The 25,472-nt window shown below is 44.3% G+C and overlaps 1 protein-coding gene across 2 annotated transcripts in view; it reads left to right on the top strand.

The window, feature by feature from the left end:
* The first annotated feature begins 4,738 nt into the window (after positions 1 to 4,738).
* cyfip1 (cytoplasmic FMR1 interacting protein 1) overlaps positions 4,739 to 25,472 on the top strand; it is a 195,323-nt gene continuing 174,589 nt past the window's right edge. For both annotated transcript variants that reach the window (XM_085999564.1, XM_085999566.1), the window contains exon 1: positions 4,739 to 5,025. The gene's annotated coding sequence lies outside the window, so the exon portion shown is untranslated. The remainder of the gene's footprint in view (positions 5,026 to 25,472) is intronic.

The raw sequence follows: 25,472 nt of genomic DNA, 5'->3' as shown, positions 1-25,472 counted from the left end.
AAATATAGCCACTGGTCTAGGATTCCCTATGCTTTCAGAATTCAGGATACAATATTCCTGATGGGATCTGGGGGCAAAACCTCCCAGAAGTTAACGTATCATTGAAGCATTTTATAAGCATAAACAATATTTTTTCAATTGTTTCATTTAACAATTTTATATTTAAACTACATTTCCTGAAAAATAGCAAAAAAAAAATTAAAGCTCACATCTGCATAAACTAGGGAATATGATGTTGTGGCAATAACTGAGACCTGGCTCAAAAAAGGGCAGCATAGGGTTTTAAATATTCCTGTTTATAAGGTGTTCAGGAAATATAGGGAAGGAACGATAGGAGGTTGTGAGGCAGTATTGGTTAAGGAGAATGTTACAGTGCTGGAGAGAGAGGATGTACTGGAGGGGTCAAGGGCAGAATCTATATTGTTAGAGGTAAGAAATAATAGAGGTGCCATTACACTACTAGGTGTATTCTATAGACCACCAAATAGTGGGAAAGATATGGAGGAGCAAATTTGCAGAGAAATTACAGAGAGGTGCAAGAACTATAGAGTAGTAATAATGGGGGACTTCAACTATCCTAATATAGACTGGGATCGTAATAGTGTAAAGGGCAGAGAAGGGGAAGAATTTCTGAAGTGTGTTCAGGAGAACTTCCTTGATCAGCATCTTTCCGGCCCGACGAGGGAGGAGGCATTGCTGGATCTGATTCTTGGGAATGAGATGGGTCAAGTGGAGCAAGTGTCAGTAGGTGAACATTTAGGGAACAGCGATCATAGTCTCATAAGCTATGGAAAAGGACAAGGAGCAATCTAGAGTAAAAATGTTTATCTGGGGGAAAGCCAGTTTCAGTGGGATGAGAATAGATCTGGCCCGGGTAAACTGGAATCAAAGATTGGCAGATAAAACTGTAATGGAACAATGGGCTGTCTTTAAAGAGGAAATAGTTCAGGTGCAGTTGAGGTACATTCCCACTAGTGGGAAAAACAGGGCAACTAAAGTCAGGCTCCCTGGATGGCGAAACAGAGAATACGATGAAGTAGAAAAAGAACGCGTATGACAGATGTCAGGCTGCAAATACATCTGAGAATCAGGCTATATATAGAAAGGTCAGAGGAGAAGTGAAAAAGAAAATAAGAGGGGCAAAGAGAGGGTATGAGAATAGAATGGCTGCCAACATAAAAGGTAATCCAAAAGTCTTCTATATAGGTATATAAAGGGTAGTAAGAGGAGGGATGGGGCCAATTAGGGACCGAAAAGGAGACCTGTGCATGGAGGTAGGGGGTATGGCTGAGGTACTAAACGAGTACTTTGCATCTGTCTTCACCAAGGAAGATGCTGCCATAGACATAGTGAAGGAGGAAGTAGTGGAGACACTTGATAGGATAAAAATTGATAAAGAGGTATTAAAAAGGCTGGCTGTACTTAAAGTAGATAAATCACCAGGAGTGGATGGGATGCATCCTAGGAAGCTGAGGGAATTGAGGGTAGAAATCGTGGAGGTATATTCCAATCCTCCACAGATACAGGGGTGTTGCCAGAGGACTGGAGAATTGCAAATGTTATACAATTGTTCAAAAAAGGGTGTAAAGATAAACCCAGCAACTACAGACCAGTCAGTTTAACCTCGGTAGTGGGGAAGCTTTTAGAAATAGTCATCAGGGACAAAATTAACAGTCACTTGGATAGGTGTGAATTAATTAAGGAAAGCCAGCACGGATTTATTAAAGGCAAATCGTGTTTAACCAACTTGATTGAGTTTTTTGATGAGGGAACAGAGAGGGTTGATGAAGGTAATGCGGTTGATGTAGTGTACATGGATTTCCAAAAGGCGTTCGACAAAGTGCCACATAATAGGCTTGCCAGCAAAGTTGAAGCCCATGGAATAAAAGGGACAGTGGCAGCATGGATATGAAATTGGCTAAGTGACAGGAAACAGAGAGTAGTGGTGAGCAGTTGTTTTTCAACCCAAGCACCCTACCCACCTGCCCCTTCAACCACCGTCTGCCCCACCTGTGACAGAGACTGTAGGTCCTGCATTGGACTCATCAGTCACCCGAAAACTCATTTTTAATGTGGAAGCAAGTCATCCTTGGTTCCGAGGGACTGCCTAAGAAGAAGAAGATTTGGTTCTTCTAAATTAGATGTTCTTAAAGATTTGATTTTCTCACCCCCTTCATATTAACCTCGCCAATATTTATCCCTCAATCAACATCACTATAAAACAGATTTATCTGGTCATTACCCACATTGCTGTTTGTGGGAGCTTGCTGTGTGCAAATTGGTTGTCGCGTTTCCTACATTACATCAGTGATTACATTTCAAAAGTACTTCATTGGCTGTAAAGCACTTTGGGACGCCCTGAAGTCGTGAAAGGCGCTATAGAAATGCAAGTCTTTTTTATTAACAGTCAAATGAAATATATCCTAACACTGGGCTTCTTTGATCCACCGTTGCTGGCTGCTCTTTTAGCCACTTTGGTCCTGCTGGTCGGGCACTGCCTCCACCTTGCCACCTCCCTCGCTGCTCCAATTCTTTCTCCTCAACTCTACCTTCTCCATTCTTCCCTTTTCTCCCTCCTGCTCAGCATCCATTGTTTTGTCCTAATGCTTTTGAGACATCTTCCTGCACGTGAAGAGCACTATAGAATTTGTTAATTGTTGTATCTTAGTTCTATTACTATAAAATACCTTGATTTCTTGCCAATAATCCACCATTTGGTACCCAAGGCTACCGGTGTGATATAATACTTGTGCAAGTATATCTGACTGCTGAACATGAGTGTTCTGAAGTGATGAGTAAATTATTTTCAGACGGGAATGAGTTATTGAAATATAGTATCACACTGCCTGGTAACTACAATTATGTAGAGAGACTGGAGAAGCTGGGGCTTTTCTCCTTAGAGCAGAGAAGATTAAGAGATTTCATAGAGGTGTTCAAGATCATGAAGGGTTTTGATAGAGTAAATAAGGAGAAACTGTTTCCAGTGGCAGAAGAGTCAGTAACCAGAGGACACAGATTTAAGGTGATTGGCAAAAGAACCAGAGGCGACATGAGGAAACATTTTTTACACAGCGAGTTGTTGTGATCTGGAATGCACTGCCTGAAAGGGTGGTGAGGTATGTACGAGAAAGCACTGGAGAGGTACTACCAACGCTGCCTCCGTTGGCAAATCCATTGGCAGGATAGGCGCACCAACGTCAGTGTTCTTGCTCAGGCCAACATCCCCAGCATCGAAGCTTTGACCACGCTCAATCAGCTCCGATGGATGGGTCACATTGTCCGCATGCCGGATACAAGACTCCCAAAACAAGCGCTCTACTCGGAGCTCCGGCACGGCAAGAGAGCCTGAGGTGGGCAGAGGAAACGCTTCAAGGACACCCTCAAAAGCCTCCTTGAAAAAGTGTAACATTCCCACCGACACCTGGGAATCCCTGGCCCAAGACCGCACAAAGTGGAGGAGAAACATCCGGGAAGGAGCCGAACACCTCGAGTCTCTTCGCCGGGAGTAAGCCGAAGCCAAGCACAAACAGCACAAGGAGCGCACGTTAACCCAAGCACCCCACCCACCCGCCCCTTCAACCACCGTCTGCCCCACCTGTGACAGAGACTGTAGGTCCCGCATTGGACTCATCAGTCACCTGCGAACTCATTTTTAATGTGTAAGTGTAGGAACTGGGGTTCCTAGCCGAAGAATTGAGATCGACTCAGAAAATCAAAAACAATAAAATTTAATGAACAAACAAAGCTGTACAGGAAACTGTAGGGTACAATGCAAATAGGTCTGGTCTGCTTGAAAGCCTCTCTGGAAACTGCTAGAAGGTTCCGAGCTCAACTGCTAGAAGGTTCCGAGCTCTGACGTCATCATGTTCTTCCCGCCGTTGAGAGATCACGTGACGGACGGCATGACGTCATCACGCGGAGTACAGGAAAGAAGCCCTAGTACAGTTAACAGATACATTAAAGGTGCAGCCCCCAGCTGTACTACATTGCTGTAAAAGGAATTATATACAATTGTCCGTAATCCTCTGGTGGTTCCGCCACAGAAGCAAGTCATCCTCGGTTCCGAGGGACTGCCTAAGAAGAGGATATGTAGCTGAAGGAAAAAATTTTACAGGGCTACAGGGAAAGGGCAGGGGAGTGGGACGAGTTGAGAGTGGGCACAGACTCGACGGGCCTTCTACTGTGTTTTAACCATTCTATGACTTCCTATGATTCTGATGTGTTCCTAAGCTCGATAGTGAGGTGTGTGTAAACAAAAAAAAATAATGGGCCGTCTCACAAATATGTGGGTGTTTTTAAAAACTATGCAAAGGAGGTTAATGGCGCAGATTAAATCTGAGCAGCTGAGTGCACAGACGGAAGGGAGGGAAGGGGTGGGGAAGTGCGCCATCTTAATCAATTCGTGTTGCTGCTGAGAGTGAGCGGCTGTGACTGGAGGCCGTGCGCGCTCCCTCCGTTCCGGTGGCGGTTGCGGCGTCCCGCGCCTGCGCGCCATCTCTCTGGCGCTCCACTCGAGCTGCTGCGTCGCCGTCCCTTTCCCGCGCATGCGCTCTCTCTCTCGCGCGCTGCCTTTTCTCCGCGCATGCGCACTTCTCTCACGATGTCTGCCCGAGTGGCAGAGTCGCTGCCCCTTCTCCGCGCATGCGCGCTCTGTCTCGACGCCGCTCCACTCGAGCTGCGGAGTCGCCGCCCGTTTCGTGCGCATGCGCGCTCTGGCTCTCCGGCTCCGCTCGAGCTGTGGCTGTGGTATCGCCGCAGTCGGTCAGGCGACCGGAGAAGGGCGATAAACATCTCTGGTATCGGAGCGATATTATTTATATAATATATAGACACACACACACACACACTCCCCTAACCCTCATCACACCGAGCCCTGCCTCCTCAGGGAGAGAGATACAGATAATAATTATATATATATAAAGGATAAACACAGCTATGGAGCCGTTGGGCTGCTGAAAGAGTCGGTGCCGGGAGAAGGAGGCAGCCGCTCCTGTGGGAAAGGCCCCCCTCACCCCGCCAGCAGAGGTGAGCAGCACACTCGGGAATTGTCTCCCGAGGGCTTTTTATTTATTTAATTGTACTTATACTTGTTTGAGGAATGATTTTTTTCTCTCCTCCTCCTCCCCGGGGCTTGTTCCCGGATCGCTGTTGGTTGTGATTTCAGGCTCCAAGGGTTGGGAAAAGGCCGAGACTCTTTCGAATTTTTCTCCCAATCTCGGAGTTTGATTTTAAGTTTTTTAATATTAAAGGGGAAGGTGGTGGATGGGTTCCGTGTTTTTTTCCCCTCGGCTCTAGCCGGCCGGCCGGTCTGGAGCCGGAGTTTGGATCCAGGAGGTTAGTTGCAGAGTTTGTTCGGGCCCTTTTGGTTGAATCCTCATTTTCCAGCCACACCTACAGAAACTGGCTCTCCAGTCAGTCTGTCAGCGATTGGAGTCTGCAGACACTGACTCCATCACACACTTTCTAAAAGGATTGCTCTTTTCTTCTCTCACTTGTTTCTTCTTTCTGCTGTGAACTTTTTTTTTGCACCCATTACTGATGAGGCGTTATTTAAAAAAAGTTTGGAAAGTAATTTCCTGTAAATGCATTTAGGAATATTTAATACTCGAGAACGAAGTGAAACAAGTCGAATATTTTTTTAAATATATATATTACACCTGTGAGACAGATCTGGTAAGAGGGACAAAGTTGTGAAAGTTATGGTCTATCAAGCTCAAAATATCTACAATCACTGCTTTTCAGAATGCAGTCTTATTTTTTATAAAAGGAAAAGTGACAAATGCAGCAGATCTGAAGTAGAAACTTGAAATGTATAGCAGGTTGGCCAGTATCCAAAAGAGTTAACTTTGTGGTGAGACGTTTGACTCATGGAAGATTTGATGACGGGTCCCCTCTGAAATGTTAGCTTTCAAATCCTGACTGAGCATTTTCTGTTTTTATTTATAATCTGTGAGTGTGAAAGGAGTGATTGATTTTAAAACGATAGTACTCTTCAGAAATATATGCTAGTTTAAGCCCTCTGTACACCTGTTTCATAATCCTCTCGTCCTTGTTCCCCAGTCTACCTGCTCTGGGAGAGATGTGTTTTTAAACTTTTATATTTGAGGGGGAGGGAGGAGGAGTGGGGGGGGGGGGTTTGAAACTTATGCCAGTGGAGTGACTTTATGGTTGGTTTATTCGAGTGGCGCTCAAGCAAGTCACTGCTCATGATTGGACACATCAACAAAAAGTCAGTGAGTATTGTTGACTAAATTTACCTCCTCCCTTACTGTATTGTAATTGTAATGTTTTTATTTAAATGGTTCGTAGAGTGCAGCCCTAAACCAGGCTGCTTGATGGATGAGATCATTAACGTTTCATATTTGGCACTTTGCACCGTGCTGCCTGTCAAAAGGTGTTGGGTTGTTGAGGTGTTGGAAAGTTTTTTGCTGTTTCCTCACCCTGCACATTCAGAATGGCAGCCCTTGAGGGCTTGCAGTTGTTCAGTTCTGCTTACATAGAAACATAGAAGATAGGAGCAGGAGTAGGCCATTCGGCCCCTCGAGCCTGCTCCGCCATTCAATGAGATCATGGCTGATCATCCAAATTCAGTACCCTGTCCCTGCCTTCTCCCCATATCCCTTGAGCCTTAAGAAATATATCTAACTCCTTCTTGAATATATTTAATGAATTGGCCTCCACTGCCTTCTGTGGTAGAGAATTCCACAGGCTCACCACTCTCTGGGTGAAGAAATTCCTCCTCATCTCTGTCCTAAATGGCTTACCCCTTATCCTTAGACTGTGGCCCCTGGTTCTGGACTCCCCGGCCATCAGGAACATCCTTCCTGCATCCAGTCTGTCTAGTCCTGTTAGAATTTTATAAGTTTAAATGAGATCCCCTCTCATTCTTCTAAACTCCCAACAAGTATAAGCCCAATCGACCCAATCTCTCCTCATACGTCATTCCTGCCATCCCAGGTATCAGTCTTGTTGTGTCTGTGTGTTGATAGAGACACTGAAGACAGGAGTTGGTTTCATAGGTGTTTACTAAACAAAGTCTGGAGGGGAACTAACGGATACAACACAATATACAGGCTTATATAGCCCGAGTGGCCATTACCGGCATTACAGTACACCTGGGGCTCTTAAAGGCACGTACACTACAATTCTGGTGAATCTTCGTTGCACTCCCTCCATGGCAAGAACATCCTTCCTCAGATAAGGCGACCAAAACTGCACACAATATTCAAGGTGTGGTCTCACCAAGGCCCTGTACAACTGCAGCAAGACATCCTTGTTCCTGTACTCGAACTCTCTCGCTACGAAGGCCAACATACCATTTGCCTTCTTAACTGCCTGCTGCACCTGCATGCTTACCTTCAGCGACTGGTGCACAAGGACACCCAGGTCTCGTTGCACTTCCTTTTCTCCCAATCTATTGTTGTTCAGATAATAATCTGCCTTCCTGTTTTTGCCACCAAAGTGGATAACCTCGCATTTATCCACATTATACAGCATCTGCCACGCTTCTGCCCAATCACCCAACCTGTTCAAATCATACTGGAGTTCCTCAGTATCCTCCTCACAGCACACACCCACCCAGCTTTGTGTTGTCTGCAAACTTGGAGATACTACATCTAGTTCCCTCATCTAGATCATTTATATATACTGTGAATAGCTGGGGTCCCAGGACCGATCCCTGCGGTACCCCACTAGTCACTGCCTGCCACTCGGAAAAAGACCCGTTTATTCCAACTCTTTGCTTCCTGTCTGCCAACCAGTTCTTTATCCAAGTCAGTACCTTGCCCCCAATCCCATGTGCCTTAACTTTACATGCTAATCTCTTATGCGGGACCTTATCGAAAGCCTTCTGAAAGTCCAAATACACCACATCCACTGGTTCTCCCTTATCTATTCTACCAGTTACATCCTCAAAAAATTCCAGTAGATTAGTCAAGCATGATTTACCTTTTGTCCGATCCTGTCACTGTTTTCCAAGTGCTCTGCTATTACACCTTTTATAATGGACTCTAGCATTTTCCCCACTACCGATGTCAGGCTTACCGGTCTGTAATTCCCCGTTTTCTCTCTACCACCTTTTTTGAATAGTGGGGTAACATTAGCTACCCTCCAATCCATGGGAACTGTTCCAGAGTCTATCGAATTTTGGAAGATGACCAGCAATGCATCTACTGTTTCTAGGGACACTTCCTTAAGTACCCTAGGATGTAGATTATCAGGCCCTGGGGATTTATTGGCCTTCAATCCTGTCAATTTCCCTAACACCATTTCCCTACAAATACTGATTTCTTTCAGTTTCTCCCTCTCATTAGACCCTATGTTCCCTGACATCCCTGGGAGGTTATTTGTGTCCTCCTTTGTGAAGACAGAACCAAAGTATGTATTTAATTGGTCTGCCATTTCTTTGTTCCCCATTATAAATTCCCCTGATTTTGACTGCAAGGGACCTACGCTTGACTTCACCAATCTTTTTCTCTTCACATATCTATAGAAGCTTTTAAAGTCAGTTTTTATGTTCCCTGCAAGCTTACTTTCATACTCTATTTTCCCCCTCTTAATTAATCCCTTTGTCCTCCTTTGCTGAATCCTAAACTGCTCCCAATCCTCAGGTTTACTGCTTTTTCTGGCCAATTTATATCTCCTCTCCTTGGATCTTATGCTATCCCTAATTTCCCTTGTTAGCCATGGTTGAGTCACCTTTTTTTGTTTTATTTTTATGCCAAACAGGGATGAACAAATTCTGTAGTTTATCCATGCGATCTTTGAATGTTTGCCATTGCCTATCCACCGTCAACCCTTTGAGTAACATTCCCCAATCAATCCTACCCAACCCGCGCCTCATACCATCGTAGTTTCCTTTATTTAAATTCAGGACCCTAGTCTCTGAGTCAACTACTTCATTCTCCATCTTAATGAAGAATTCTATCATATTATGATCGCTCCGACCCAAGGGGCCTCGCACAACAAGATTGCTAATTAATCCTTTCTCATTACATAATACCCAGTCTAAGATGGCCTGATCTCCAGTTGGTTCCTCGACATATTGGTCCAGGAAACCATCCCGTATACACTCCAGGAATTCCTCCTCCACAGTATTGTTACTAATTTGGGGTTAGCCCAATCTATATGTAGATTAAAGTCACCCATGATAACTGCTGTGCCCTTATTGCATGAGTCTCTAATTTCCCGTTAATGCCATCCCCAACCTCCGCATTACTGTTTGGGGGTCTGCATACAACTCCTACTAACGTTTTCTGCCCCTTGGTATTTCTCAGTTCTACCCATACAGATTCCACATCATCAGAGCTAATATCCTTCCTTTCAATTGTTTTAATCCCCTCTTTAACCAGCAATGCTACCCCACCTCATTTTCGCCTATCTTTGCCTATATTGAATACCTCTGGATGTTGAGTTCCCAGCCTTGGTCACCCTGGAGCCATGTTTCCGTAATCCTAATCATATCATATCCGTTTACCTCTATTTGCGCAGCTAATTCATCCACCTTATTACGAATGCTCCTCACATTAAGACACAAGGCCTTCAGGCTTGTTTTTTTAACACACTTACACCTTTTAGAATTATTATTTACTGTGGCCATGTTTGATTTAAACTCTTGATTTCTCTGACTGCCACCTTTGTTTTTCTCCTTCCTGTCTTTTGCTTCTATCCTTGTTTCCCTTTCCTCTGTCTCCCTGCTCAGGTTCCCAACCCCCTGCCATTTTAGTTTAAACCCTCCCCCAGAGCACTAGCAAACACTCCCCTTACATTTAAATTGTGTGAAACATAGTAAAATTCCACATTTATTCAATATATATTTAGGGATGAAACTGCAGTGATCTTGCTGTTTTAATGAGAACTCTTAAAAATATTGAGGATGCTCTTAAACATTCTTTAAATATTGAGAAAGGTACTTAATTAAGTAGGGTAAGCCTGTAATTGTGAGCATTGGGGCATAAAGTAGCAAATTGCTGTGAAAGGTCACACTAAACTTTGCAGGTGAAACTGTTTCTTGTGAGTAAATATATTGTGAACTAAATTATTGTGTGGTTAAACTCCTAACTATATCTTCTCATAAGACGTTCGCCCCCCCCCCCCCGCCAATAGTTTTTTCATTTATTTTGATATTACTTATAAGGTATATTATAGTTAGCTGTGTACATGTTTGAGGGTTGTTATCAAGAGTACAATTTACTGATAATTGAATATTGAAGTCTTTTGGGAGATCACGGTGGCATAGTGGTTAGCACTGTTGCCTCACAGCGCCAGGGACCCGGGTTCGAATCCGGCCTCGGGTGACCGTCTGTGTGGAGTTTGCACATTCTCCCCGTGTTTGCGTGGGTTTCCTCCGGGTGCTCCGGTTTCCTCCCACAGTCCAAAGATGTGCGGGTTAGGTTGATTGGCTATGATAAATTGACCCTTAGTGTTAGGGGGGATTAAATACGTGGGGTTATGGGGATAGGGTGGGATATGTGTTGGTGTAGGGGTTACGGGGATCAGGGGGATATGTGTCGGTGCAGGCTCGATGGGCCGAAATGGCCTCTACCTGCACTGTGGGGTTTCTGTGTGATTCTGTGTGTGAATATCTGGAAAAAATGATTTCCATTGGCACATCTAATTTTCCTTTTTATGTACAATATACTGTTCTAGAGTCAGGATTCTGGGGTGAAAGACCCCATCACACCTGTAAAATATGAACGTATTTCTGTAAAAGCACTCGATAGAACAATAAACTGCATATCTCAAGTTGTGGCCCCAGTGCGGTTTTGATTTTAATTTAGTAGACGAGCAAATGATGAAATTAGTTTGTGTACAAATATTGTAAATTGACATTTTTTTCTAAACAAATTATTATTGAAAGCCTAATGTGGCATGAAGCTGAAAATATCTTAGCTAGCTGGTTATTCAAGCAAAAATTTAATGATTGTACTGCACTTGGGATATGGTAGCAACCATAAAATGTTTTTTTGTCAAACAGGTGTCTTTTATAAAAAAAATAAAAAAAAAAATCGATGAAAGAAGCCCAAGTTTTGTCAGCACTTGGTGTATGTTTGGACAGTATCTCTTCAAAAAAGTATTACTTGAACATACTGATATAATTATCAAATTGTAATAGTACAAAACTAAAGCTGGAATGTTTATATAATTGTTGTAACTGAGGATAAACCGAGTGTACTGTATCCAAGTTTGCTGTTGATACAAAGTTAGGTGGGAAAGTAGGTTGCGAGGAGGACGCAAAGGGATATAGACAGGTTAAGTGAGTGGGCAAGAACATGGCAGATGGAATATAATGTGGAGAAGTGTGAAGCTATCCACTTTGGTAGGAAAAATAGACAAGCAGAATACTTTTTAAATGGTGAGAGATTGGGAAATGTTGGTATTCAGAGGGGGCCTGGGTGTCCTTGTACACGAATCACTGAAAGGTAACATGCAGGTACAGCAAGCACTTAGGAAAGCAAATGGTATGTCAGGCTTTATTACAAATGGATTGGAGTATAAGAGTTAAGAAGTCTTACTACAGTTATATAAGGCCTTGGTGAGACCACACCTGGAGTACTGTGTACAGTTTTGGTCTCCTTACCTGAGGAAGGATATACTTGCCTTAGAGGGAGTGCAACAAAGGTTCACCAGATTGATTTCCTGAGGATTGTCCTATGAGGAGAGATTGAGTAGCCTTGGCCTATATTCCTTAGAGTTTAGAAGAATGAGAGGTGATCTCATTGAAACATATAACATTCTTAAAGGGTTTGACAGGGTAGGTGCTGGGAGGATGTTTCCCCTGGCTGGGGAGTCTAGAACTAGGAGTCACAGTCTCAGAATAAGGGGTCGGCCATTTAGGACTGAGATGAGGAGAAATTTCTTCACTCAGAGGGTGGTGAATCTTTGGAATACTCTACCCCAGAGGGCTGTGGATGCCCAGTCGTTGCGTATATTCAAGACAGAGATCGATAGATTTTTGGATACTAAGGGATCTGGGGATAGTGCGGGATGGTGGAGTTGAGGTAGAAGATCAGCCATGATCGCATTGAATGGCGGAGCAGGCTCGAAGGGCCGAATGGCCTACTCCTGCTCCTATTTCTTATGTTCTTATAATCTGTATTTATAGTAAAAGGAAATGTATTGAGTCCTGCATTCACTTATACTGCCACAAACTGTTAGAAAGGGATTATAAAATATAATTTGAAATATTCTTTGTTACCCCACTCCTACTGAAATATTTACTTACATAGAAACATAGAAGATAGGAGTAGGCCATTTGGCCCCTCGAGCCTGCTCCGTCATTCAATGCGATCATGGCTGATCATCCAAATTCAGTACCCTGTCCCTGCTTTCTCCCCATACCCCTTGATCCATTTAGCCTTAAGAAATATATCCAACTCCTTCTTGAATATATTTAATGAATTGGCCTCCACTGCCTTCTGTGGTAGAGAATTCCACAGGTTCACCACTCTCTGGGTGAAGGACTCCTCATCTCAGTCCTCAATGGCTTACCCCTTATCCTTACACTGTGACCCCTGGTTCTGAACTCCCCGACCATCAGGAACATCATTCCTGCATCTAGTCTGTCTCGTCCTGTCAGAATTTTATAAGTTTCAATGAGACCCCCTCTCATTCTTCTAAACTCCAGCAGGTATAAGCCCAATCGACCCAATCTGTCCCCATACGTCATTCCTGCCATCCCAGGTATCAGCCTGGTGAATCTTCGCTGAACTCCTTCCATGGCAAGAACATCCTTCCTCAGATAAGGCGACCAAAACTGCACACAATATTCAAGGTGTGGTCTCACCAAGGCCCTGTACAACTGCAGCAAGACATCCTTATTCCTGTACTCGAACCCTCTCGCTACGAAGGCCAACATACCATTTGCCTTCTTAACCGCCTGCTGCACCTGCATGCTTACCTTCAGCGACTGGTGCACAAGGACACCCAGGTCTCGTTGCACTTCCACTTCTCCCAATCTATTGCCGTTCAGATATAATCTGCCTTCCTGTTTTTGCCACCAAAGTGGATAACCTCGCATTTATCCATATCATACAGCATCTGCCATGCTTCTGCCCAATCACCCAACCTGTCCAAATCACATACCTATAGAAGGTTTTACTATCTGTTTTTATATTTTTCACTAGTTTGTGCTCATATTCCATTTTCCCTTTATCATTTTCTTGGTCCCGCTTTGCTGATTTCTAAAAAGATCCCAATCCTCAGGCTGACTGCTTTTTCTGGCAACTTTATAAGCTTCCTCCTTTGACTTAATACTAGCTTTAATTAATTTCTTTTGTTAGCCATGGTTGGATCACTTTTCCTTTTGGGTTTTTATGCCCTAGAGGAATATATGTTTGTTGCAAATTATGCATTATTTCCTTGAATGTTAGCCATTGTATGTCCACTTTCATACCTTTTAATGTAGTCTCCCAATCTACCATGGCCAACTTGTCCCTCATATCCTTGTAGTTTCCTCTGCTTAGATTGAAGACTTTAGTTTCAGATTGGACTACATCACTCTCAAACTTAATGTAAAATTCAATCATATTATGGTCACTTGTCCCTAAAGGCCCCTTTACCACAAGATTATTGATTAGCCCTTTCTCATTACACAGTACCAGATCCAGAATAGCTTGCTCCCTGGTTGGTTCCTCCACATACTGATCCAGGAAACCATATACAGGAAACTTTGGTTTATCTGGAGGTTAACTGTCCGGAATGCTCGATCCACCGGCAAAATTCAGGAGTCGGTTCAGTAAGTTTTTTTTCTTTTCGTTGCTTTTTTTTCACCAGTCAGGCTTTGCAAGGTCTAGCTAAAGCTGTTGCTTAGCTACAGAGACGCTTGCAAGCTACGGCTGACTGTTTAGAAGCTGTTGCTAAGCAACAGGGTTTGTTGCTAGATACGGAGCTCAAAAGCTCCGTATGTTTTAACATTAGCGCTGGTTTGTCCGGCAGTTTTGATGGGATGGCAACAGCTCGGTCCCGTCGGTGCCGGATATCACAAAGTTTCCTGTAGCTTGCATTCCAAGAATTTGTCCTCCACACCATTAGTGGTAATTTGATTTGCCCAGTCAATATGTAGATTAAAGTCCCCCATGATTACCGTATTGCCCTTGTTACATGCATTTCTAATCTCTTGATTGATACTGTGCCCTACATTACCATTACTGTTTGGTGGCCTGTACACAACTCCCACCAATGTTTTCCGCCCTTTGTTGTTTCTTAGCTCCACCCAAACTGATTCCAGTTCCACATCACGACCTGCCAAGCCAAGATCTTTTATCTCTACCGTACCGATCTTATCCCTTATTAACAGCGCTATGCCACTGCCTTTTCCTTTTTGTCTGTCCTTCCTAACTGTTGAGTACCCTGGAATATTCAGTTCCCAGCTTTGGTTACCCTGCAATGGCAATTACATCATACCCATTTACTTCTATTAGTGCCATTAATTCATCCACCTTGTTGCGAATGCTACGTGCATTTAGATAAAGTGCCTTCAACTTTGCCTGTTTAATATTTTTCTGCACTTTGACCCTCTTTACTGTTGGCCTTTGTTTCTGCTCCCTACTAGTTTTGCTGACCACTTTTCTAACTTGCTCTTCCAGCTTTGTTCCTCTCTGTTCTGGGCCCACACTTAGGTTCCCAGCCCCCTGACAAACTAGTTTAAATCCTTCCCAACAGCACTAGCAAACCCCCCTGCGAGGATGTTGGTCCCGTTTCTGCCGAGGTGTAACCCGTCCAGCTTGTACAGGTCCCGCCTTCCCCAGAATTGGTCCCAATGCTTCAGGAATTTAAATCCCTCCCTCCTGCACCATCTCTCCAGCCACGCATTCATCTGATCTATTCTCCTATTTCTGCTCTCGCTATCACGTGGCACTGGGAGTAATCCTGAGATTACTACCTTTTTGAGGTCCTGCTTTTTAATTTATTTCCTAGCTCCCTATATTCTGCTTGCAGGACCTTGTCCCTCTTTCTACCTATGTTGTTGGTACCGATATGGACCACAACCTCTGGCTGTTCACCCTCCCCCTTCAGAATGTCCTGCAGCCGCTCAGTGACATCCTTGACCCTGGCACCAGGGAGGCAACATCCCATCCTGGAGTCACGCCTGCGGCCGCAGAAACATTTGTCTGTTCCCCTTACGATAGAATCCCCTATCACTATTGTTCTCCCACACTTTTTCCTCCCCTCCTGTGTAGCTGAGCCACTCGTAGTGCCACGGACTTGGCTCTTGCTGCATCCCCCTGAGAAACCATCTCCCCCAGCAGTATCCAAAATGGAAAATCTGTTGGAGAGGGAGATGGGCCCAGGGGACTCCTGCACTACCTTCCCAGTTCTTTTACTCAGTCTGGCGGTCACCCATTCCCTGTCTGCCTGTGCACTCTTTACCTGCGGTGTGATCACCTCGTTAATCGTGCTATCCACGAAGATCTCAGCCTTGTGGATACTCCACAGTGACTCCAGCTCCAGCTCCGAAACGCGGATTTCGAGTCGCTGCAGCTGGAGACACTTCCTGCACACGTGTTTGTCCTGGACACCGAAAGTGTCTCTGACTTCCCACATAGCACAGGAGGAGCACTCCACCCTGCCGAGCTGCCCTGCCATGTCCTACCCTTAATTTACTTCCTTTAAATTAAAGAATATTAAATACACTAGGGACCTTACTTCACTTTAAACACTACTTACTCTAAACTAGAGACCTTACTTTTACTTTAACGACTGGACTGTAGAAATACTCCCCAGGTCCTACTTACCAATCAGCTCCTTCCCTTGTGCCGACGTCACTTTTAATTTCTGGCATCACTTTCGAATGTTGCCTTTTGAGGTCCGCTCTCGCTGCTGCTCCCAATAGCTCGGTCTGGGCCTCGAGCCTCGGGCTTTATTTCCTCGCTCCTCCTTCGCCTGTTCCCTCAGGTCAGTCCGCTCTCGCTGCTGCTCCCAAAAGCTAGGCAAGACAGTAAGCTGGAGAACACAGAGTCTGCAAAGGGATGTAGATAGACTAAGTGAGTGGGCAGCAAGGTGGCAGATGGAGTATAATGTAGGGAAATGTGAGGTTATTCACTTTGGTAGGAAGAATAGAAAAACAGAATATTTTTTAAATGGTGAGAAACTTTCAAATGTTGGTGTTCAGAGAGATTTGGGTGTCCTCATGCAAGAAACACAGAAAGCTAGCTTGCAGGTACAGCAAGCAATAAGGAAGGCAAATGGCATGTTTGCCTTTATTGCAAGGGGGTTGGTGTATATGAGTAAGGAAGTCTTGCTACAATTATACAGGGCCTTGGTGAGACCACACCTGGAGTACTGTGCACAGTTTTGGTCTCCTTATCTAAGGAAGGATATACTTGCCTTGGAGGCGGTGCAACGAAGGTTCACTAGATTGATTCCTGGGATGAGTGGGCTGTCCTATGAGGAGCGATTGTGTAGAATGGGCCTATACTCTCTGGAGTTTGGAAGAATAAGAGGTGATCTCATTGAAACATACAAGATTCTGAAGGGGATTGACAGGGTAGATGCTGAGCGGTTGTTTTCCCCGGTTGGAGTGTCGAGAACTAGGGGGCATAGTCTGAGGATAAGGGGTAGGCCATTTAAGACTGAGATGAGGAGGAATTTCTTCACTGAGGGTTGTGAATCTTTGGAATTCTCTGCCCCAGAGGGCTGTGGATGCTGAGTCTTTGAGTATATTCAAGGCTGAGATATAGATTTTTGGACTCTAGGGGAATTGGGGGATGTGGAGTTGAGGTCGGTCAGCCATGATCTTATTGAATGGCGGAGCAGGCTTGAGGGGCCGTATGGCCTACTCCTGCTCTTATTTCTTATGTTCTTATCTTTGTAAGTTATGCAGTGTTTGCCACTTGCAGTTGGTTTTCTGTAAATCACTGATCCCCCAACTTGTTAATGTAACAGCTCTGTTGTTGCATCGCTGGCATTGCCACTGTTTCATCTGGAATATTAGCAGCTGTGATTCAACATGTTACGTTAACTCTGTTTCTCTCGCCATGGATGCTGCCTGGCCTGCTGAGTATTTCCAGCATTTTCTGTTGTTATTTCAGATTTCCAGCATCCGCAGTATTTTGCTATTCTGTTAATATTTTTGACTGTGTTCCTCAGTCCACTGCGAATCGTCGGTGCTGCCTCTTGGGCAGTTCCTCAGTCCCGAGTTGGTTTGCATCCTTTTGGATGTTGAATCAACTCTGCACTTATTTCACTTATATTGGCCATCCAGGAGTACAGGAAACTTTTTTTTATCCAGCACCGACGGGACTGCCGTGGTGCCGGTTGATCAAAAAGTCCAGATTACAGAGAGGTATACTTACCAAGGTACGAGAGCCCCGGTTGCACGGCCGCAGGTGCAGGAGCCCCGGTTGCACGGCCGCAGGTGCAGGAGCCCCGGTTGCACGGCCGCAGGTGCAGGAGCCCCGGTTGCACGGCCGCAGGTGCAGGAGCCCCGGTTGCACGGCCGCAGGTGCAGGAGCCCCGGTTGCACGGCCGCAGGTGCAGGAGCCCCGGTTGCACGGCCGCAGGTGCAGGAGCCCCGGTTGCACGGCCGCAGGTGCAGGAGCCCCGGTTGCACGGCCGCAGGTGCAGGAGCCCCGGTTGCACGGCCGCAGGTGCAGGAGCCCCGGTTGCACGGCCGCAGGTGCAGGAGCCCCGGTTGCACGGCCGCAAATATATAGTAAAACTTAACTGAACCTACTCCTGAATTTTGCCGGTTAAGAGAGATTTCCGGATATTGAGGTGCTGGTTAATAGAGAGTTTCCTGTACATCATTCTAAACCTGATCCATATGGCGGTGGGGAGGGAGAAAAATACAGTTGTTTGGAAATTTAAAAAAACCCAGACTAAACCACAATGAATTTCAGTAAAAGGAGGGAGCCTCATGGTGTCCCAAGCAAACACTTGCACAGATGAATGACGGGGCGTGGACTGCAGCATCCAAAATCAAACAAAGTGCTGGAAATACACAGATCTATCAGTGTCATTTCTTATTTTGGATGCTGATGGGCCTGTTGTGTATTTCCAGCACTGTTTTAATTTCCGATTTCCAGGGGTTTTGGTTTTTGCACCAAAAAAAGTCCTTGTGTTACTTACAAGCAGTGACTTTTTAAAAAAGACTGCACCAATAAGAAACCATATGTACTCCTGGAAGTCATTTTAATAAACCACCAACTGATGTCTGTTGAAGGAAGTTTAAAATGTGCTTGCAACGATATGAAAGGGAACAACCATTACTGTTTCAGTTCCATCGCACAGACTGTAAGTAATTCTAAAATGCAGAGCGCTTTGCTATAGGAACAAGACAAGCCCAGGAATCGAGAGTAACTGGACAGGCTGTACTTCTGGTTATGTTGCCTGCTGATGTGGTATCTGTGGAAATAAGATTCTCTTACTGACTGCCAGGCCAAAAGTCTTGATAATGCATGTACAGTGTTGTAGCTTATTCAATATCCTGGTATTGCATTTTACTTTGTGGGGGTGTGGGGAGAAATATTTTCCATTCATTTTCTTGCATAGGAACAGGAATAGGCCATTCAGCCCCCTCGAGCCTGTTCCGTCATTCAGTTCAATCATGCCTGATCTATATCTTAACTTCATTGACCTGCCTTGGTTCTGTAACCCTTAATACCATTGTTTTACAAAAATCTTATCAATCTCAGTTTTGAAATTTCCAATTGATCTAGCCTCGACAGCTTTTTAGGGGAGAGAGTTCCATATTTCCACTTTCCTTTGTGTGAAGAAGTGCTTTTTGACATCACGCCTGAACGGCCTAGCTCGAATTTTTAGTTTATTCCCCTTTTTGTTCTGGAGTCTCTCGCCAGAGGAAATAGTTTCTCTATAGTTACCCTGTCAAATCCTTTAATCACCTTGAACACCTCAATTAGATCACCCCTTAATCTTCTATATTCAAGAGAATTCAAGCCTAGTCTATGCAACCTGGCCTTGTAATTGAACCCTTTTAGCCCCAGTATCATTCTGGTGAATCTGCGCTGCACCCACTCCAAGGCCAGTATATCCTTCCTGAGTTGGGAGGTGCCCAGAACTGAACGCAGTGCTCCAGCTGGGGTCTAACCAGAGCTCTGTACAGCTGGAACATCACTTCCACCCCTTTGTGTTCCACCCCTCCTGAGATAAAGGCCAACATTCCATTAGCCTTTTGAATTATTTTTTGATCTTGTCTTTTAGTGATTTTTGTACTTGGATCCTTAAATCTTTCTGCTCATCCACAGTTCCTAGCTTCTCGTTATTTAGCAAATACGAGGATCTACCTTTCTTTGGGTGACCTCACACTTTCCCACATTGTACTCCATCTGCTGCAGTTTTGCCCACTCACTTAATCTGTCAAATGTTCCTTGGCAACTTTCTGTTCCCATCTACACTGTGCCACCTAACTTAGATATGCAGCACTCTATTCCTTCATCCGAGTCATTTATAAATATAGTGAAATGCTGCGGCCTCTACAGCTCCTTGGGGGGACACCCTGTCATTTGGAGTACATACCCATTATCCCTACTCTGTCCCTTATCTCCCAACCAATTCCCTTTCCAAGCTAGTAAGTTGCCTCCAATTCCATGCGCTTTCATATTTGTTAACAGTTTCTTATGTGGAACCTTGTCGAATGGCTTCTGGAAGTCCATATAAATAACATCCACAGACACTCCTTTATCTCCCACATGAGTTACCTCCTCAAATTTCAACTAGGTTCATTAGAGATGACTTGCCCAATACAAATCCATACTGACTCTCTAATCAGCTCATATTTGTCCACATGCTCAGTCACTGTCCCTAATAACAGATTCTACTTCCCCACAACTGATGTTAGACTAATAGGCATATAATTTCCTAGTTTATCTCGCTTACCCTTCTTAAATAGTGGAGTGACATTGGAAATTGTTTTGGAAGATCATGACTAACACATTAACAATTTCCTCACCTATTTCTTTTAATATCCTGGGGTCCTGGAGATTTGTTTATCTTTAATCTCATTAGTTTCTCCATCACTTTTTTTTACTTCTATTGAATCTAGTTAGTTCCTCCTCTTGAGTTATTTTCAGTTTTCCTTGTATCTCCGGTATTTTATCCTCATCCTCTACTGTGAAGACTGATGCAAAATAGCTATTCAGTAAGTCTGCCATTTCCTGATTTCCAATGACAGTATCACCTGTGTCTGCCATTAAGGGGCCCACATTACTCGCCCACCCTCTCAATATATTTGTAAAAACTTTGTGTTGTCCTTGATATTCCTTGCAGGCTCTTTCTCGTATTCCTTTTTGCAGCTTTTGCTACTTTCTTTGTACCCTGTATCTCTTTGCTGCTGTTTATATCTCTCCCAGTCCATGGAATCTCTACTGTTCATCGCATAAGCCTTTTCTTTTTATACTACTGTATATCTCTCTCTTCCCTTGTTGACCAAGGTTATTTAATTACACAAGTAGAGCTCTTGCCCTTTAGGGGCATGTGCAAGTCTTATATTCTACTAATTACTTTTTTGAACACCTTCCACTCTTTATCTGTAGTTTTATCCGTTAATAGTTCTGCCCAGTCTATTGTGCTCAATTCCTGCCTCATCCTTCCAAAGTCAGCCCTACCTAAATTTAAAACCATGGTTGGTGATTCACCCTTCAAATATTGAATTCTTTCATATTATGGTCACTGTTAGCTAGGTGTTCCCTTACCATTAGATTATTGATTAATTTAGGATCATTACTCATCACTAAATCTAAGATGGCCTGCTCTCTTGTTGGTTCAAGAACATATTGTTGCAGAAAACTGTCCCGAATACATTCAAGAAATTCGCTGCCTTTGGAACTTGAGCTATTCTACTTTCCCTCGTCTATGTGAACATTAAAGTCTCCCATTATAACTACTGTTTTTGCAATAAGTTTACGTATGCTGCTCTTTTATCACTGCTATATCTGGAGGTCTGTAAACAATTCTCACAAGTCTTGCATCCTTTTCTATTTCTCAATTCTACTGCATGCTCACCCTTACTGATAACCCCTTTTCTAATGTTTTAATAGTGTCCTTTATCAATATTGCTACTTCTCCTTTTCCAATTTCCCTGACCTTTCTAAAGACCTTATAACCTGGAATATTTATCTTCCAGTCATGCCCTGTTTGTAGCCAGGTCTCCGTGATGGCCACTACATCATACCCTTTTAACTGAATCTATACTTCTAATTCACTTGTTTTATTTCTTATGATCTGTACATTAGTGTATAGAACTTTTAATTTGGCAATAGTCCTGCACTTATGCCCCGATGTTGTTTGTAACACATATTTTAATTTCTCACATTCCTCCTTCTGAAGGCACTGACTCATGCTGGAGCATGGTTCCATGGATGCCCTCCAATACCTTGTCCAGTGGCTGTTGGTCACATGTGCTGCTAGATGATGTGTGTTGATAGACTGTTCATCTTTCTATGAATTTTTCATTAGTAGTCACACTGTTCCTGGGACTAGGGACAGGGTCACTGGCAAGGCTTGGAAGCTAAGCAGAGCCAGGCCTGGTTAGTACCTGGAGGGGTGACCATCCGGGAAGACCAGGTGCAGAAGGTCACGGAAGGAGCCCCGGGAGGGGCGGCTGGTGAGCAGGCCCGGGCGTTGGGCTGAAGATTGTCGGACAGGAGGAATGGTGGAAATGGAATGGCGGCGCACACAGACGCAGCGGCTTTGCTTCTCCCAGGACGGTGCTATTTACGTTTAATGTTAATGTTATTTGTACTGGACTCATGGGAGCTTGCAAGATCACATTTCGTTGTTCATGTACTTGTACATTGTACAATGACAATAAAGTTGAATTATTATTATTATTATTATACAATAGCAATCAGGAGCAGGAATCCTGGCTGTTTTTTAAAAATTCTTTACCTAGTTGAGTAGGGTGATGTGCCGAGGCTTCTGTATTTTACTTTTATTTAAAGAAAACCCCGCATATTCTGATCGCGCTTGTAGTAAATTGGGAAATAGCAGTTTATGTGCAGAAGGATTTCTGTAATTTTGCAATGCTGGTACCATGCCTCTACAATGACTTTGCATTATTGAGATTGTACTGTTCGTCCGGTCTTGTGTGCAGTCAACCAGGTCTTTATGGATGGATTTATACTGCACCCTTGGGGAACTCAAACCAGTGAGAGATGCCCACTTGGAGGGAGTCTCGAACCCCAAGGTATAGGGCAGCACGGTGGCATAGTGGTTAGCACTGTTGCCTCACAGCGCCAGGGACCCGGGTTCAAATCCGGCCTCGGGCGACTGTCTGTGTGGAGTTTGCACATTCTCCCCGTGTTTGCGTGGGTTTGCTCCGGTTTCCTCCCACAGTCCAAAGATGTGCGGGTTAGGTTGATTGGCCATGATAAAAAATTGGCCCTTAGTGTTAGGGGGGATTAAATATGTGGGGTTACGGGGATAGGGCTTGGGTGGGATGGCTGTCGGTGTAGGGACCGGGTGCTAGGGTTTGGATGATCAGCCATGATCTCGTTGAATGGCAGAGCAGGCTCGAAGGGCCGAATGGCCTACTCCTGCTCCTAGTTTCTATGTTTCTATGGGGCACTCAGTAGTGTGCTGAGTTGTATTTAGCAGTTCTGCGATGATGCACACCCAAAGCAACTTTGCATCAACACAAAAGTGGGAGTATAATTGCAGTGTAAAAGGGGTCTGAACACAGTGAATGTCGCAACATCAAAACTATGTCAGTTTGCTTCTACTTTAGGGAGTTCAAGACTGAATTTTGGAAGTACTTCACTCCCAACCGTTTATCCGATTGGCTTCTTTGAAATGTAAAATTTTGCAGGAATGCTTTCTTAAAACTAGCAGAGAAATACTGCACTTTAATGTCCTGTCATTAACTTTGGATTTCAAAATTCTTTAGTGGCTGTGCCATGAGCCTCAGAGACCTTAACATTAAATTTAGTATACATCTACAGGGCTTTCTCAGTGGTCACTAGACAGAAAACCGTGCTTTTAGCAATGGATCAAAAATTACACTCTTTTTTGATTTTGATAGACCACTTCTAGAAGTAATGCATGTTCACCACAATCCGCTTTCATTTAGAGGAAGTTTCTGTGCAGACGTTTTGGTGGTGCAGCAAGTTGGAGCCACAGTGCATGTTGTCACAAAGTGGTAAGATGTGGTGGTTTGCTGCAATGCTGAGTTACTGATCTTCCGACACTGGCTCGACTGACCGAGTGGCCTCCTTCTGTCCTGTAACCATTCTACGATTCTTAACTGTGCTGACCTACGGAGCAGAGGCTAAGTGCGTCCCCATTCTGGAGGAGGGAAAAATTGAAGTACAGGTTGGCACTGCCTAGCTTGTACACCTCAAGTTTGAAGGTGGCATTGATGACAGGGAGGGATTAAAAGTAAAAGAACAAGGATGTCTTGCTGCAGTTGTACAGGGCCTTGGTGAGACCACACCTTGAGTATTGTGTGCAGTTTTGGTCGCCTTATCTGAGGAAGGATGTTCTTGCCATGGAAGGAGTTCAGCGAAGATTCACCAGGCTGATACCTGGGATGACAGGAATGACGTATGAGGAGAGATTGGGACGATTGGGCTTGTACTCACTGGAGTTTAGAAGAATGAGAGGGGATCTCATTGAAACTTATAAAATTCTGACGGGACTGGACAGACTAGATGCAGGAAGGATGTTCCCGATGGTCAGGGAGTCCAGAACCAGGGGTCACAGTCTAAGGATAAAGGGTAGGCCATTTAGGACAGAAATGAGGAATTTCTTCACCCAGAGAGTGGTGAACCTGTGGAATTCTCTACCACAGAAGGCAGTAGAAGCCAATTCATTAAATATATTCAAGAAGGAGTTGGATATATTTCTTAAGGCTAAAGGGATCCAGGGGTATGGGGAGAAAGCAGGGACCGGGTACTGAATTTGGATGATCAGCCATGATCGCATTGAATGGCGGAGCAGGCTCGAGGGGCCGAATGGCCTACTCCTGCTCCTACTATGTTTCTATGTAGCTTGCCCATACTTTTAGATATGGTCGGTGTTCATTTTTCTGGGAGCTGCATGTTTCCATGTGGTAGCTTGCAGTTAGGAAGAAAAACATACTTTGTGCTCCTCTGCTGATGTCTCTAAATACAGGAAACTCTCGTTTAAACGGCACCTAAATATCCAGAATTCTCTATTAACCGGCAAAATTCTCGCTCCGAAAACAACACCTCAATAACCGGCAATGTTGCCGAGTCCGAGTCTCCCGCGGTGGCCGAGTTAGTCAGTAGGGGTAGTTCTCCAAACTGCCACTACTCGGCGGCTTGGCGCCGTCGGATGTCCGAACACCTCAATACTCCTGTAACAGGAGTCTGACTCTCCCGCGCTGCCGGTAGTCTCTTCTGATCTGCCATTTTACAGGGGTACTGTGTGTCTCCCACGCTGCTGGTAGTCATTGCATTGCATTATGGAAATCCCAAAAGTTGGTCCAAGCAAAAGGAAGAGAGTGGTGTTAACTTTAAAACAGAAAATCGACATATGCCAACGACTAGAAAGGGGAGAGAAACGTATCAACATTATGAATGAATTCAAAATCAGTTCGTCAACAATCTACGATATCAAATCGCAGAGGGATAAGCTGCTCAAGTTTTATTCAAGCTCTGAGACATCTAAGAATGTAGAGATTCGGCGTACGCTTCGTAAGTCTAAGCTGGAAGAGCTGGATACTGTGCTTTGAGTGGTTTTCTCTTAAGCGTTCAGAGGGTGTTCTGATTTCCGGACCCATGCTAATTGAAAAAGCGAAGGATTTCTATGCAAAGATGGAGCTCACTGACAAGTGTGCTTTCTCCGAGGGATGGCTAACGTGCTTCAAAGTACGGCACGGGATACGACGACTCGATATTTCCGGGGAGAAGAAATCAGCTGATCACGACGCTGCAGAAGAATACTGCGATTATTTCAATCGGATTGTGCAGCAACATGATTTGTCGCCAGCACAGCTATACAATGCCGATGAAACTAGCTTATTTTGGAGCTTTTTGCCAGAATCAACGCTTGCTTGGGGTTAGTGAGGCTAATGCTTCAGGTTACAAGAAAAATAAAGATCGTGTAACCGTGCGAACGCTGCTGGATCACACCGGGTTAAACTTCTCGTCATTGGCAAGTATAAAAATCCCCATGCATTTAAAAAATGTGAGGCACTTACCTGTTGAGTACAAAGCTCAAAGAAATGCTTGGCTGGATAAGGAAATCTTTTCGAATTGGTTCCATCATATTTTTGTTCTATCTATGAGGGAACATTTCTGTAGAATAGGGAAACCTGAAGATAGCAAATGCATTTTATTGCTTGATAATTGTAGAGCTCATCCGCATGAATCCGAGTTGGTTTCTGGAAATATTTTCACCATTTATTTGCCACCAAATGTAACTTCTCTCATACAACCCATGGACCAGGGCGATATCCAAAATCTCAAGTGTCATTACAAGAAAGACTTCCTACGTAGACTGATAAGCCAAGATGACAATATTCACGCATTTCAGAAGGAATACAATCTTAA

The sequence above is a fragment of the Somniosus microcephalus genome, chromosome 10 (assembly GCF_052327205.1).
Source record: "Somniosus microcephalus isolate GS21.2 chromosome 10, FLI_Smic_1.0, whole genome shotgun sequence".
NCBI lineage: Eukaryota > Metazoa > Chordata > Chondrichthyes > Squaliformes > Somniosidae > Somniosus > Somniosus microcephalus.
Note: the sequence above shows the minus strand (reverse complement) of the source record. Positions and strands in the feature narration are given on the sequence as shown.